This window comes from Orcinus orca, chromosome 9 (assembly GCF_937001465.1).
Source record: "Orcinus orca chromosome 9, mOrcOrc1.1, whole genome shotgun sequence".
NCBI classification, from domain to species: domain Eukaryota; kingdom Metazoa; phylum Chordata; class Mammalia; order Artiodactyla; family Delphinidae; genus Orcinus; species Orcinus orca.
The window spans coordinates 60,938,872-60,953,865 of NC_064567.1; the positions used below are offsets into that span (position 1 = coordinate 60,938,872).

Consider the following 14,994-nt stretch of genomic DNA (forward strand, 5'->3'; position numbering starts at 1 on the left):
CATTATTTAAGAACAAGTTTCTCTTTATTCACCTCCCTAGGTTTCCTGAACTTATTGACTAAAATGGTCGTATGTTTCTCAGAATTTGTAAATACAAGCTTACACAAACCAGACAGATGATGTAGGAAGTAAACAGCCTGTATTCTTCGTGGGAATCATCAGATTTTTGGCATTGGCATATATTACAATCCTTTGTTTTTTAAATTTTTGTTATTTAAGTAGACCTAGAAGGCGATACACTGGTTTAAGTGAAAGCTGTTTATTCATTTACCGGGTTTCCTTTATGTCCTCACTCACCTTTGATACCTGGGTTTCCAGGTGTACCCTGAAGGCAAAGGGAAAAAAGATTACACGGAGCCAGGCATTCTATTAGTTTCCTACACCTTACATTAATTTCTGATCAGCTTCATTCCATAAAATTAGAGATGATTGTAAAAAACACTTTACATACCAAGCAGAGATTCAACTCTATTTTCCCTTACTACACACCAGGAAGACGGCACAGTCTTGAAATGGCAGATACTCTAGATTTGCTCAAAAAAGATAATGTCTCTCTATTCCTGATGTCCAAGAGAGAATCTCAAAAGATGGAAGAAGAGAGTTCTTCAATCCTATTCTAGAAAGGCATTTTATTTTCCTATTCTCAAACCACCAAAAATCTCGCTTTTCTGTGAACTGGTTTTGGGAACACTCAATAAATGTTAAATAACATATTTCTATGGCTATCCCTATTAAAACATGGTACAGTAATCACTTCCAACAATATTAAGGGACTGAAATAGTCAGATTAGCTCAGCAGTTGTAAGGTTTCTTTTTACTGTTTATTCTAAAACGTAATTGAATATCCCAAGCAAACCTTCCCTGGCAATCTCTTGGTGTAATAAGTATAAAGTAAGACTTTATAGGAAGGGAAAGTTAAACCTTTGCTTTGGCCAAAATTAGCTTCTACTGACTGCCACGTTATCATGTAATGTATCTAACTTGTATTTTGAAGAAAAAAAAAGACAAACACTCCCTCTTTCTAATGCCTTGATTAGTAGAATGATTTGAAAAAGTATAGGCTTTGGACCCAAGACTCAAGGGAAAATGTGTTATAGTCTAAGAAATTCACTGTACACATTCCCCTCCCTGCCCCCAAATACAAGCATCAGTTCAAACACATTATCAATGAATTTTTGTGAGATATCTCCACAGGGCTTTTGACCTCTAAGGTTTGAAATCACAGAAGTAAATAAAAAACTGAAGTAGCAGCGTGCAGGCACCTGAAGGTGACTGTTAGAGAAACATTCAGCATCTCCAGTCATTGTGATGTCATTTCCAATGCCCTCCCAGTACAGACATGGCATCTACCAGATATTAGGGCAGAATATAAAGGAAGCACTCCTTTGGGGATTATCTTTTCAAGTATTGAATCATCTTAGTAAATCCTGCCATTTACCTTTGTTTGCCAAGTGGTGTCTTCCATTTCACACAATTCACTCTAATTTCCAGAGCTTCCTGACAAGCTTCCTCCCCACGAGGCATTTTGGGGTTGCACTTGGCTAAGTGTGAAGACACAGTTAATTTCTGGAGAGGTCACTTGTTTCTAGGTGGAAGTAGGATAAAGCTTTGTCTAGAGCACTGAGGATTTGTATGAGCTCTTTCTCTAAATTTTCACTTCAGTATTGAGAAACTCTGGCTTCAATTGTTGCATCAGAAGTGATGCTGAAATATCCTTCGTGGGAAGAATGTCGTCATTTTAAACCAAATCTGCCCTCAATTCAGTTCAGTAAACTCTCAAGCTTATTTCTAAGGACAGAATGTATCCCTTTAGGAATAAAAGAAAGGAACAGCGATTCTGTTTTTGCTGCTATTTGCACACAACTGCTTTTCAACAGCACAAAGTAGCCCAGTGTTTTCAGGGCAGAGCTATCATCGCTAGGACTTCCTGACTTGACCCTAAGTTCAAAACAGAAATATACTCACAGGAGGCCCTGGGTCGCCTGGATCCCCCTTCTCACATTCACAGATCTTGCGTTCACACTAAATCAATAATGAAGCACAATATTAACACTCAGTGAAATATAGCGTTTTAAATCTCATTCAGTACACAACTAAATGGAACACTCCTTGAAGAAACTTTACCTTGCAAATATATGGAGCTTTTGCTCTCCCTATTAAATTCTTCCAGTAAATCCCTGATCTAGGAGGACCTAGCTAATAAAGTATTATTAAATGTTGCCATGGTTAAGTAAAATAGACCTCCCATTAAAAATTTATGTATAACATCATTCGCCAGTTAAAATGGAAAAATAAACATTTTCAGTGGACTTCGGGAATTTCTGCTGTTTCTCTTCTATACAATGCCTCCAGGCTCAATAATATACAAACACCAAATACTCCTTTACTCAAAAAGGGAAAAAATTTGACTTATACCATATTTTATCGATTCTAAGATGCATATTTTTCCTTATTTTCGCATCTTTGAAACCAGAATGCATATTAAATGAGTCACGCCCAACCAAGATGAAGCTGGTATTTTCTGCGCATGCACTTCATCGCTTCCAGAATGAGATGGAATAAAACTCCAGAGACACAACAAGAGCACTTGAAGAAATGCTGCATCACCAACACTTTTGGTGGCACAGGGGCTGGTATTGTGTAGAAAAGCCAATAATGACTCTGAGACAAAAAGTGATTTTAGTGGATTTCAACTTTGAATGTGAAGAAGTTTTAGAAATAACCAATTTAGTTTGCTTATATTTTCCCTTATCTATATGCACAGAAGTGATAACAGGATTTAAAAATCTATATCTAAACAGATCTAAAAGGACTCTTGCCATAGTATAAAATGAAAAATTGTAATTCATAAGAAGGTGCTGTATCATAGTTTGACAGAGGGTTTTTTTGTTTTTTTTTTTTTTGCGGTACGCGGGCCTCTCACCGTTGTGGCCTCTCCCGTTGCGGAACACAGGCTCCTGATGTGCAGGCTCAGCAGCCATGGCCCACGGGCCCAGCCGCTCCACGGCATATGGGATCCTCCCGGACCGGGGCACGAACCCGCATCCCCTGCATCGGCAGGCGGACTCTCAACCACTGTGCCACCAGGGAAGCCCCAGAGGGTATTTTTTAATCTGTCTTAATGGCATATAAAATAATGAAACGTAGTGCTCTACAAGCTTTGGTTGGCTCCTATTATTTTATGTGATAGTCCTAATGTTAAAGAATCAGTTTATCGAACAAAGTTCAGATGTTCCAACTCTTTGCCCAGAAACACACATGCAGTAGAGCGGTCCTCAGCAAGCTCACGGTCATCTATTGTGCTGAGTACCGTCCAATCGATATTGGCCAGTTTCCTTTGTCACTTGGTCTGGTTACCACCAACAGGGAAGAGAATAAGCATAGTCAGCCACCAGGAAGCAGGGGCAACTCTAAGCCCTGTTCCTTAGCCAGGAACACTGCCTAACCCTGGCCAACACAAGGCACAGTTCCTAGAGTGGAGGACCCCGTAAGTAGCAGGTATTGAGACACAATTAGAAAAAAGGAAGTCATGTCAAAGTCAGCAAAAACTATGGTGTCTGTTTATCATTGATTTCTAAAATCACTCTCTAAAATCGCTTAAATATTTCCTACTTTTTCTAAATTTTCCAACCTGCATTGGAGAGGGTGACATAAAATAAATCAAATGGCTGCCTCAAAATAGAGTGGCTCATTTTAAAAAGAATTAAGCATTTTTATTTCGTCACACCTTATCTTCTAATGTGAGTTATAATGCTGGTTTGCTTATGTGAGCTTTTAGAGTAATTCATAGTGATCACAGCATGTGGTGCTTACCTTCTTTTCAAATAAGATATCCTAGGAGGGAAAAAAGAATGAAACATCAACTCAATTCACGGTTCTGCTTCCAGCTTCTTATTAACCTTAATTATTCCCTATGGGATATGCAATTTCCAAAAAAAATAGCAGTTCAGCCTTTTTAACCTAGTAAAATCAATAAAGCCGCAGCCAACAGCCTAAGGAGCACTCTGAGCCGTCTACTAATAGAAGACATGAAGGGCACTAGCATTCATTAAAAGTAATTTTTTCTAGAAATTTTATCCTTTTGCATCCTATGTTTTATCTCTTGTTTATCAGCTCTGTAATCTCCATAGTTTGGCTACAAGCTTCATCAGCCAAAGTAAGAAATTTCTCACTTTTATTTACAGACTTTGGCAGAATATGTAATTGTGTATTTTCTCTTCTCTATTTTTCTATTCCTTTACAGATATGCACTTATTTTTCAGCTTTAAACCATAAATTTTAGGGTGATAATTTCATGAAATATTAATGAGCCTTACAAGTCAATATGGTCCAGCAGCTCGTTCTCTCATAAGGAAACATGAGACGCAGTGCTGTGACTTGCCCAAGGTCACACACTTGAGCTGAGCTGCCTAACCAAGTTCAGTGCTATTTTCTACTTAACCACACAGAAATGAAGTAGCCAGAATGTTTTTCAAAACTACTTCAAATTCATAATTTTAGAGAAATTCCCGATGTGGTTTTTGTCCAACATGTAGGTCTCACTACCCTACTCGAGCTCAGTGTGGTATTACCTGACAAGAGCACTGAAGGTCGTGTCTGAAGTCAAACACTGGACAGAACTTACGTTTACAGATAGAATTATTGCTTTCTTAAGGTAGAAGTTATGTGTCAAATTAATGCCTTATGACTGAATCTGAGGGGTAATTTACATGGTAAAATAGAAGATGGAAGCAAAAAGCACTAGAATATTTGTTGCAAGATGTTAAAAATAAAGCATGTAATGAAGAAGCAAAAGATAAGTCAGAGTTGTACCTTTATGGAGGACTCTGCATCCTTTTTTGTTTTGTTTTTACTCTACCTTTATTTCCAATCAAATGAATCATTTAGAGGGAAGAGATAGAAAAATGCTTTAAGTGATTCTAGGGATTTAATCAGAGAAAAATTTAGGCTGGGAATTTCATCATCCAGGGTTTTCATCCTGTTTCCACCATTATCTAGCCACCTGGCCTTAGGTACGTCATATATCCTTCCAGGTCATTTTCCACATCTATATAAAATGAGAAAGGTTGACAACATGGTCTTGGGAGCTGTAAAACTCTGGCCACAGACCCTGTCTACCAAATTCAGTCTCACCTATGGCTTTCTTTCCCTCTCCCTCCATCGTCCCCTGCCCCAGTGATTTTAAATTACTAGCCAGTGTAAACCCTGGCTGAAAGCAAATGAGATACTTGTATCTTTAAGAGCTAGTAGGTCATGTGGAGAATGGGAACTCAGAAAAACTGACGATTTTAGTGTAAAATGGCTTTACCGTCTCCAGAACATTCGGCTGTGCCTAGAAAGTTGAAATGTACATGCTTTATCTCTAGGCTGCCCAGGACAAGTCCTTGCTTCCGCCTGTGATCCTGACATCCCTTCCAGACATACCCTAGAGAAATTCTTGTACTTGTATATTTCAGCATTCATTGGTTTTAATAGCGAAAAATTTGAAATAAAATATCCATCAATAGTGTAATGGATCAATAAACAAAATACTACTCAGCCGTTAAAGTCAATGCGTTGAATTTCTGTATTTTAACATAGATAACTTTCCTAAAATGTTGAGTGGAAAAGCAAGTTGCAAATGAACACATACAATGTGATCCAAATTGTGAAAATATTTAAAATATACGTCAGAAACTTGGTTTCCTCTGGGAGGGAGAGAGAGGAAAGGAATTTGAAAGGAGTTCAAAAGAGACGATAAAACAATAATTCAAGTCAAATTGTAATATTTGAAAATAACTACTAAAATAAGGAAAAATTCAAAGTTATGTCACTTTACCACCTTTTTACAATAAGCAATATCCTTATCAATTTTAAACTGATAAATTTAACTGCTACTGTGGCTCATGTGTAATTTTACACCTTTTAAACTTTTCATTTGAAAATTCAATTTCTGCTTTGCCATATTACCCCTTAAAAATATGTGCCACGGGCTTAAAAACCGTAACAGCACAACTTACTAATTATTTTTGGAACTCATTTGATTTTGTGTTTGCTGGAATTTATATTTCTGTGGAAACAAAAATGGATTCAGAACTACATAACAGATAAGATTGTTTGAAACAAAGAACAAAGCTCCGTTCCCTAAGGGCACTTACAGCCTATAAGCCCCAGTGATAGAAAACATGGCAAAGCAAGCTGCTTGGGAAGGAGATCCTAGACTTGGCGGGCGTTGAGGGGGAGGAACAGGACGGTTTCTTGGAATAGTTGGACTTTCTGGATAATTTTGAATAAAGAAATGCAAAGGACCAACTCATTGATGGAATGCTGTTCTATATGTCAAAGTTTATAAGGAAAAAAGGCATAAAGACTAGTGTGGGCAATGAGACAAAGGAAGCAGTGAGAAGGGACATTTAAAAAGAGTGGACAGAAGGGCCCACGTGGACAGAGCTGGAGAATTGGGAAGTAGTGAGGCCTTTCACTTAAGCGGAGAGGCAGGCTGTGTGGAGGACAGCTGGGAGACTATGGTCAAAGCCAGAGGGAAGGGCATGTTCAAGTAAGGTCTAGGTGGATACTGTAGTTTAAATCAGGGGTCCCCAACCCCCAGGTGAGGAACTGGGCCACACAGCAGGTGGTAAGGGGCGGACAAGTGAGCAAAGCTTCACCTCTATTTACAGCCGCTTCCCATCACTCGCATTACCACCTGAGCTCTTCCTCCTGTCAGCATTATGGTGAGTTGTATAATTATTTCATTATATATTACAATGTAATAATAATAGAAATAAAGTCCACAATAAATGTAATGCGCTTGAATCATCCCGAAACCTTCCCCTGTCCTCCACCCCAGTCCTTGGAAAAATTGTCTTTACGAAACTGGTCCCTGGTGCCAAAAATGTTGTGGACCACTGGTTTAAATGAAAAAATATAGAGAAAGGACCTCACTAGAGCAAAAGAAGGGTCATTTTACTAATGGAGTCAGAGTTTTATGATGGCATATATGTGAAGAAAGAAGGCTAGAATGGAATTGCCAGTTTTGCGAGTGACCGTGAGGTCAAGGCTATGAGAAGGGAATGGAGAAACTGTGAGGAAGGTGTCAAAGTTATTAGCATGACAGCAAATGGGATGAGAATAAAGAACTTAGTAGGCAAGGATTACAAACTCTATGATAAAAAAAATATATTTGCAGCTTACTACGGTAGCAGAATAGCCATTCAAGTTGATCCCTTTGTATGTGAAGGAGAGGATACACTAAATGGATGTTTTGCTTAATTATTTTCAGAGAATGAGACCAATTTGCCACAACCTTTATTCCCATAAAGACTTTAAAATTTTTAATATCAAAGGTGATAAAGAAGTTTTAAAATCTCTATGTATTCTCTCTTGCTCTTTTGAAGGACCAAGTAATATATCCAGGAGATTGGTTTGAATCTGTTTCTTAGGTTTCAATACTGTTATGTAAATCATAATAAAATAGGAGCACAAGTATTTTCTTCACCTTGGAATCATCAGGTCTCTCTTGGGTAATTCAGAACTAAAATGCTTTCATGGGATTCTTATGTGATACTTCCTGCAAGAGGCGTCAAGGAATGTGTGATGGTTCCTTGATTTGTCTTGGCTCCTGCAAAATCTGTTCACTGTGGACACTCCTTTGTCCACAGTGAAATTCAACTAAAGTCTACTCTGCAGTAAACAGAATAAACTGCTGATACAAAAAACAACCCAGATGCATTTCAAAATCATTATGCTGGCAGTAAGAAGCCTGACACAAAAAGAGTGCACGTGCTGTGAGCTTGTTTATGTAAAAATCTAGAAAGTACACTAATCTAGGATGACAAGTCAGATCAGTAGCGTTTAAGGGACAAGGGAAACACGTATTGCAAAGAGGCATAAGGAAACTTTTAGGGATGATAGAAGTGTTCTCTTTCCTACTTGTGCTGGTTGTTTCATGGGTGTATACATCTATCAAAACTCAGGGAAACATGCACTCAAAGTAGACAGATGTGTACTTAAATTATACTGGATTAACTTATTTTAAAAAATCAACTGCGTAATAATTACAAAATAAAAAGTTTAAAAAATTGAACTACAGATGTAATAGAAACAGATTAGATGAGGACTTTTTCCAATGGTCAGATCAAAAGTCAAGTTCTGCTTCCTAGACCATGGCAATTTGAAACATTGAAGCTTGGTATATCTTTCTTTGAAAAGTCTAATAAGTTCTCTTCACAGAGCTTCCATCTGAACAAATAAGCTGAAATCACAAGATGCTATGGAAGAGCAGAGTCATTAGGATGCTTGGTCATTTTTTGGTTTCCCCAGAAACAAGCAGTCTTGCTTCAGGTTTACTGCCAACAACCTGTGTTCTCAGTTGGGCAGGAGCTCTTGGTAAGGGTGTGTCTGGAGGGCGTATGAACCTCCTGAACCGACACATCTGGCCAAACAAGGAGCTGCCTGTCCTGTGTCCTCTCCAGGCAGCAACAAGTGACTCATCACAACCCCAGGGTTCTCTCCTGGACATGCTTGAAACTTCTCTTTTATTCAGGGGTGAGGACTCCTTAAACTATGGCGCAGGCAGGGCTACGCAGTTAGCCAGGCACCCAGCACATTCCCCTTTCCTGCAGAAGAGATGCTCACGTAAGCGTTCACCCCAAGTACCTGGGAACTGAGCCTATCACCTGCGGTCTAGGCAGAACTCTCCCCATCTACCCCTAATGCCCAAGTTAAAAAAGGCTAGAAACAATAGTAACTTTGGAGAAGGGATGTTCCTTAACTCTTTCAAGGCAATTTTAATTGAGAAAACCATAAAAAATAGTTACTACTCTCCTTCGCAATATAACTTTACAGGGTTAAGCATGCAGACTCCAGGGTTTTTAGCTGGCCTCAAATTTTCAACTATAAAATGAAGATAATAATAGTACCTACATCATAAGATTGTTGTAAACATTGAATAAAATAAAATATGTAAAGTACTCAGAGCAATGCACAATACACAGAGAGCACTCAAGACATGATCACTATTATTTAGGTAAGAAAAACCCAGCATCTCATGCTGAAAACAGCTGAGAGTAACAAAATCAAAGTAATATTGGGAAAAGAATTGAGGGAAGGGACAAAAGGAGAAAAACAGACTCTGAAACGGGGCCTGCGGTTTTTTCAACTGATAGAAAAGAGCCCATATGGAGTGCTCAGGACCTAAAGGACACATTGTCCTTGCCCTCCTCTCAAGAAACTTTTTTTAAATCAATATTCTTAAGAAAATCAATTTTGACACTTAAATCAACCACCTTATCTCCAGGAGTTTCCTCCTTGAGAAATGCTGTGAAGAGGGCTTTTGTTCTGATTGCTTTGCCTTCTGTTTTCCCTAGCAGCAAGGAAAGGCTCTCACAACCAATAAAGAAAAGCAGTGACACAGCTAATCAGATCAATCTAGTGGGACTCATTGATTTGATGGGAGAAACTGTGGGGCGACAGCAGGTTATAGCTGATTTAAAACTGGGTGACCTTGTTAACACCTAAAAAACAAGGAGATTTTTTTTTTTAATGGAAGTCTGTGAACTTCACTTGAGCATAATATGGCAATAGGTGAGACAAACAGTCAAAAAATATTCCTGCACATCTGTAATGGGAAAAGAAGAACTTAGTACAAATATAGCGGGCCACAAGTTGACTACATATCGAATATAAGTCAGCAGTGTTCAATGAGCCCAGGATGTACAAACAGGAGTCTGAGGTGGATGAATGGAAATTAATTCTTCCAAAATCCTCAGCAGTAGCTGACAATAAAGTTCCAGAGAATGAGTCTGGGACTTCCCCAGATTACGTGGTATAAACTATCAAGAAAGTAGAGAGACACATGGGAGAGATTCTTCTTTTCCATTTCCAAGGTGGATTTTTTTCCCTTTCATCTTTTTGGCCCACTATCTATCCTTACAGAATTTGTAAACAAATTATCAATATTATGGTGAAAAATATATACAAAACCAACCCATTAGGTACCTACCAGGTGATCCTGAATTTTATCTACAAGGGTTGAATCATTCAACAGTAGAATGGGTTCACTGGGTGGATCCCCAGATACCAAACGAAGTTTGGTTTCATTGACTAGAGTAGAGAGTCCAATGGTGATAAATAATATTCCTGAAGTTCTGGCATCTTCAGAAATACTTTGAACATCTGGATTCTTTGGATGGTCGATGCCATCAGTCATCAGCAAAGCCACTTTCACACCATCTTTGCACCCTTCTCTCTTAAGTAGCCTCGTGACATTGGCGATGGCATAATAAGAGAAAGTACCTTGCCCAATGAAATTCATAGACTTGATCCTCTGTTTAAAAGTCTGTAGATCCTTCCAAGAAGAAAAAGGTGGATCAATTTGGACAGAGCTGCTAAACTGAAGGGCTGCCAGTTTGATGTCATATTTCAAGGAGCCAGCCGGGGTCAATTGAAAAATCTTGGCACTCAAGCTATCTACAAAATCTTTCTGTTTGTCAAAGAGAAAAATTTTAGAAATTTCAGAGCTGTCCACGATGAAGACAAGATCTATGAAGCAAGTGAGGTCTAAAATAGGACGAACAGGTTAGGCAAAATCCTTGCCCTTACTCATGAAACAACTCTGCATAAGGAAAGGCCTGAGGTGATGCGGTCGCGAATTGCTTGCTTCTGAGAGGAGAAGGAAGTGAAAAAGAGAGGCACTACTGACATAGGGCTTACACTGTAAAGAACTAAATCTCTTTCTAAGTCTACAAATTCTTTTCCTCTTGTAAAATTGTGCAAATCAAAAGCAAACAAAATACCATATATTCCGAGCATCTTCCCAAAGTAAAACTTGCTTAAAGTGAGAGGGAAAGAAAGTACATTATAGTTTCAAAATTCAACAAACACTAGGCAAAATTGTCTAGAAGTAAATAATACTCTGCCTAATTCTCAAACTGTATCTCATATTGGTGAGGCCCCATCTTGTTTTGGTGCAGTGTTTTTTTTTTTTTAACTTTTTTGAAATCAAGGGAGAAAATGACTACACTTCATATTGTAGCAGTGGTAAGGGACAAAGAAACCTAACAGGGAGAACTTAAGTTTGAATCCTAGCTCTGTGACTTACTAATTAATTTGCCTGCGGCCTTGAGTGTGCCACTTCACCTCTCTGGGCCTCAGTTTCTTTATCTATGGGAGTGGCAATCTCTGTCATGCCCATTCTAACAAGGCTACTGTGAAGCTCAAATGAGATAATAAATGTACAAGTGCTCTAGAAATTCTGATGTTTTTATAAGTATGCTCTATAAGTTTGTAAGGTGCATTATTATCATATCAAAATAGAATATCACATATATACCTAAATATGTGGTTTGCTATTTGCATCAAATGCTATTTGGAAAAATTCATATTAGGGTTTTAAGAGGCTAAAACTAATAAAGACAGAACAAAACACTTTTTTACCCTGGAGACTTTTCCTTGCAAGTAAATTGGACTTTGATCCTTTCTTTCTTTGTCCATATATTGCTTGACTCATAAAAGCTGGCAAAAGCAGGAGATACAAGACAAAATGTCTGTTCCACATTATGGTAGATGGTGAAAAACCATCTGCCGTGTATCACCTTTAGTAGAAAAATCAGTTATAAATACTTTAATAAAATATAGAGTTTGCCATTTTTAATTTCAAGCCAGTGGTATTGAAAACTGGCATGTGGCAAGAGAAAAAGGTTTTCATTCATATTTATAAAAAATTATCCACATTGAGATTTTTAAAGTTTCTAATCCAAATAGATCACAGCAACACAACCAAACCTCTATTAATGAATATTTTTGTATATTCAAAGAATTACACCCACGTAGTCTGAATTTCCCATTATATTATGGGGAGCAGGAGGTACACAGCCATTTAAAAACATTTCAGTCCCGCTCTATATGATGACTGTGGTTCGATCACAGGGCCTGTTTGACTTTTCCACCTTCTCCAAGGTAGTATCAGATTGCTGCAAGGGTATTTCATTGGTTTTCATTGTAACTAATTCCTGACCATGCCAATATTTTTACAGGGTTGTAGAGAACCACCACCATTTCTGTCTTAATATTACACGCACAATTTCAATGAGTTCAGAGGTCAAGTCAAAAATTGAATTGCCCTTCTGTTTCCATAGAGCCCCATTTTCTACGTTTACTTTGTTAACTTCAACTCCACCAGAGTTCCAAGCTGTAGTACAGCTGCACACCCAGTCAATCAAAAGAGTATGAAAACAGTGAAGTAAGTCAGAAAGAGAAAAATAAATACTGTACGTTAACACATATATATGGAATCTAAAAAAAAAGAAAAAACGGTCATGAAGAACCTAGGGGCAAGACAGGAATAAAGACACAGACCTACTAGAGAATGGATTTGAGGACATGGGGAGCAGGAAGGGTAAGCTGGGACAAAGTGAGAGAGTGGCATGGACATATATACACTACCAAACGTAAAATAGATAGCTAGTGGGAAGCAGCCGCATAGCACAGGGAGATCAGCTCGGTGCTTTGTGACCACCTAGAGGGGTGGGATAGGGAGGGTGGGAGGGAGATGCAAGAGGGAGGAGATACAGGGATGTATGTATATGTATGGCTAATTCACTTTGTTATAAAGCAGAAACTAACACACCATTGTAAAGCAATTATACTCCAATAAAGATGTTTAAAAAAATTTAAAAAATAAAACCAGGCCAAAAAATAAAAATAGATTATGAGAGCAAAACTAACAGATTTTCTGTGTTAGCTGGAAGAACTACTGCGCAGAAAGAGAACTTGAAATCAGGAAGCAATCCCCTCTGAACATCCCTGTGAAACTATTTTTCTGGGTATATTAACAATTTAAAATCTAATCCTGTATTTAAATCTTCAGCAAACTTTAGCACTCAGTATGCCCAGCTATGTACCAAATGCCTTCTAAACCCACAGGCTTCCCTGGCAAGAGAAGACTCCTGTGTGGCTAGCTCAGTATACCCTAGAATGGAAACAAGAAAGCTTATTTTGAAACAATGTTCTGCATGGTTTGAAATGCTTGCCTGTTTAAAGTATATTGACTTCAGAAGTTCTGGAAAAGGAATAACAGTTTCCTTCTTTGGCACCTTTCCTTCATGGAATGGTAGCTGGGAAATTGTGAGCATGATTTTTCCAGACTTTGAATAGGGGGTGGAAATATATGCAAAGGCAATAAGGAATGAGATGGGTGACTGACTTCTTTCATACATGCCAGATGGAGAAGCCCCAATGAGAAGCAAAGCTGTTGGGTTGGGGATGGACCAGTAGATGGCTCCATGCCATTGTCTGCTCCTCGAATAGCATCAACTAGCAGGAATTTTATTAAGCTGACTTTGTATCACTATGGCCAAGCATCTCTCTTGGCAAGTGCCTCAAGTGTAATTGACCAAATGTCAACTGCTCTTCAGACCAGGTATGCTAAGATGTGGAGATAGCTGAGTATTAAAAGAAGAAGAAGAAGAAGAAGTGTGTTGAGGAAGTAGAACACAACGAGGATATGTCTCTCCAAGTAATCCCTTGCTAACCAAGGAGAGGAATACAGAGGGTTGTATAACTTTAACACTGAAGATTAGTATAAGGATAAGGCTATGTAGCAAAACACAGCTGCTATTGTATTTTCAGAGGGGAAAAAGGTGTAATATTATGTCCGTAGTATTACATATGCCATCTCTCTTTTTTTGACCCCATACGTAAGGAAGTTCTCAGAAGTTCTGGAAATAAGAGACTGAAAATTTAATTTCATTGAGAACAAGAGAGGTTTTACAAGCTTGAAGCTTTCTCTAAAATTTTCCTTAAATATTTATATTTTCTCTTTCTGTGTTGTTTATTCTTTACTAAGAGCAGATTTTTTTTTTATTTTTATTTTTTTGCGGTACGCGGGCCTCTCACTGTTGTGGCCTCTCCCGTTGCGGAGCACAGGCTCCGGACGCGCAGGCTCAGCGGCCATGGCTCAGGGGCCCAGCCGCTCCGCGGCATGTGGGATCTTCCCGGACCAGGGCACGAACCCGTGTCCCCTGCATCAGCAGGCGGACTCTCAACCACTGCGCCACCAGGGAAGCCCAGAGCAGATTTTTTATGACGAAAAATCAGGATGCTATCTGGAAATCTTTACAATTTTCCTTTCTAAGAAATATCTGAAAGTAGATAGGTCTTGCTCTATCATAGGTTTGACTGTCCAACTTTAAAAAAAATTATTCCCTTCAGTGAATAAAGAAGTCTTAACATTTTCATGCAGAATCCACCCAAAAATAAACGATTAAATCTATTTCAGCGGTCCCCAACCTTTTTGGCACCAGGGACAGGTTTCGTGGAAGACGAATTTTCCATGGGGCGGTGGGGGGGGAGGATGGTTCAGCCTATAATGTGAGAGATGGGGAGCGATGGGGGGCGGCAGATGAAGCTTCGCTCGCTTGACCGCCGCTCACCTCCTGCTGTGTGGCCCAGGGGTTGGGGACCCCTGATCTATTTATTAAGCCTTGACCAAACTCTGCTTTTAATGGGGAAAATATTTTCTATTTTTCATTTAGTTGATTTTATTTTCAGGTATTAGAAAGTGTTGTATTGTATCTTGGTGAATTCTTCCATTTCCCACTAGATGGTATTTACACTTTTCTTTTATTGGGGACAAATAATAGCATCAAATCTCAGAACTGGAAGGAAACTTAGAGACCACTTTTATTTGATTCTTCCACTTCACAGGTGATAAAATAGAGGGCAGGTGTTGAGACCCACCCAAAGATCATCCTGTGAGATAGTGAGGGAACAAAGTTTAGATCTTTGTACATCAGCTGGTCATCTTTCATTATCCCTAAATACCCCAGGAGGTTTCTAGGCCTTGGTACCATCCAGGCTTGTGCCAGAGCAGGAGAAAAAGGAGCCTGTTATATGGCCAACAATATATGTTTGAAAAATAGGAATTTTCCCTTAGTAGCAAATGGCTCAAGACAAATTATCATGGGCTAAGTTCCAGGACATAATGAGTCTCATCTCTCACTGTGTAAATCTTAATGC

At 38.8% G+C, this 14,994-nt stretch overlaps 1 protein-coding gene across 1 annotated transcript in view; it reads left to right on the plus strand.

The window, feature by feature from the left end:
• Nucleotides 1-14,994, plus strand: part of MIOS (meiosis regulator for oocyte development) — a 119,359-nt gene that overhangs the window by 39,079 nt on the left and 65,286 nt on the right. The window contains exon 2 of the mRNA XM_049714816.1: nt 6,657-6,710. The gene's annotated coding sequence lies outside the window, so the exon portion shown is untranslated. The remainder of the gene's footprint in view (nt 1-6,656; nt 6,711-14,994) is intronic.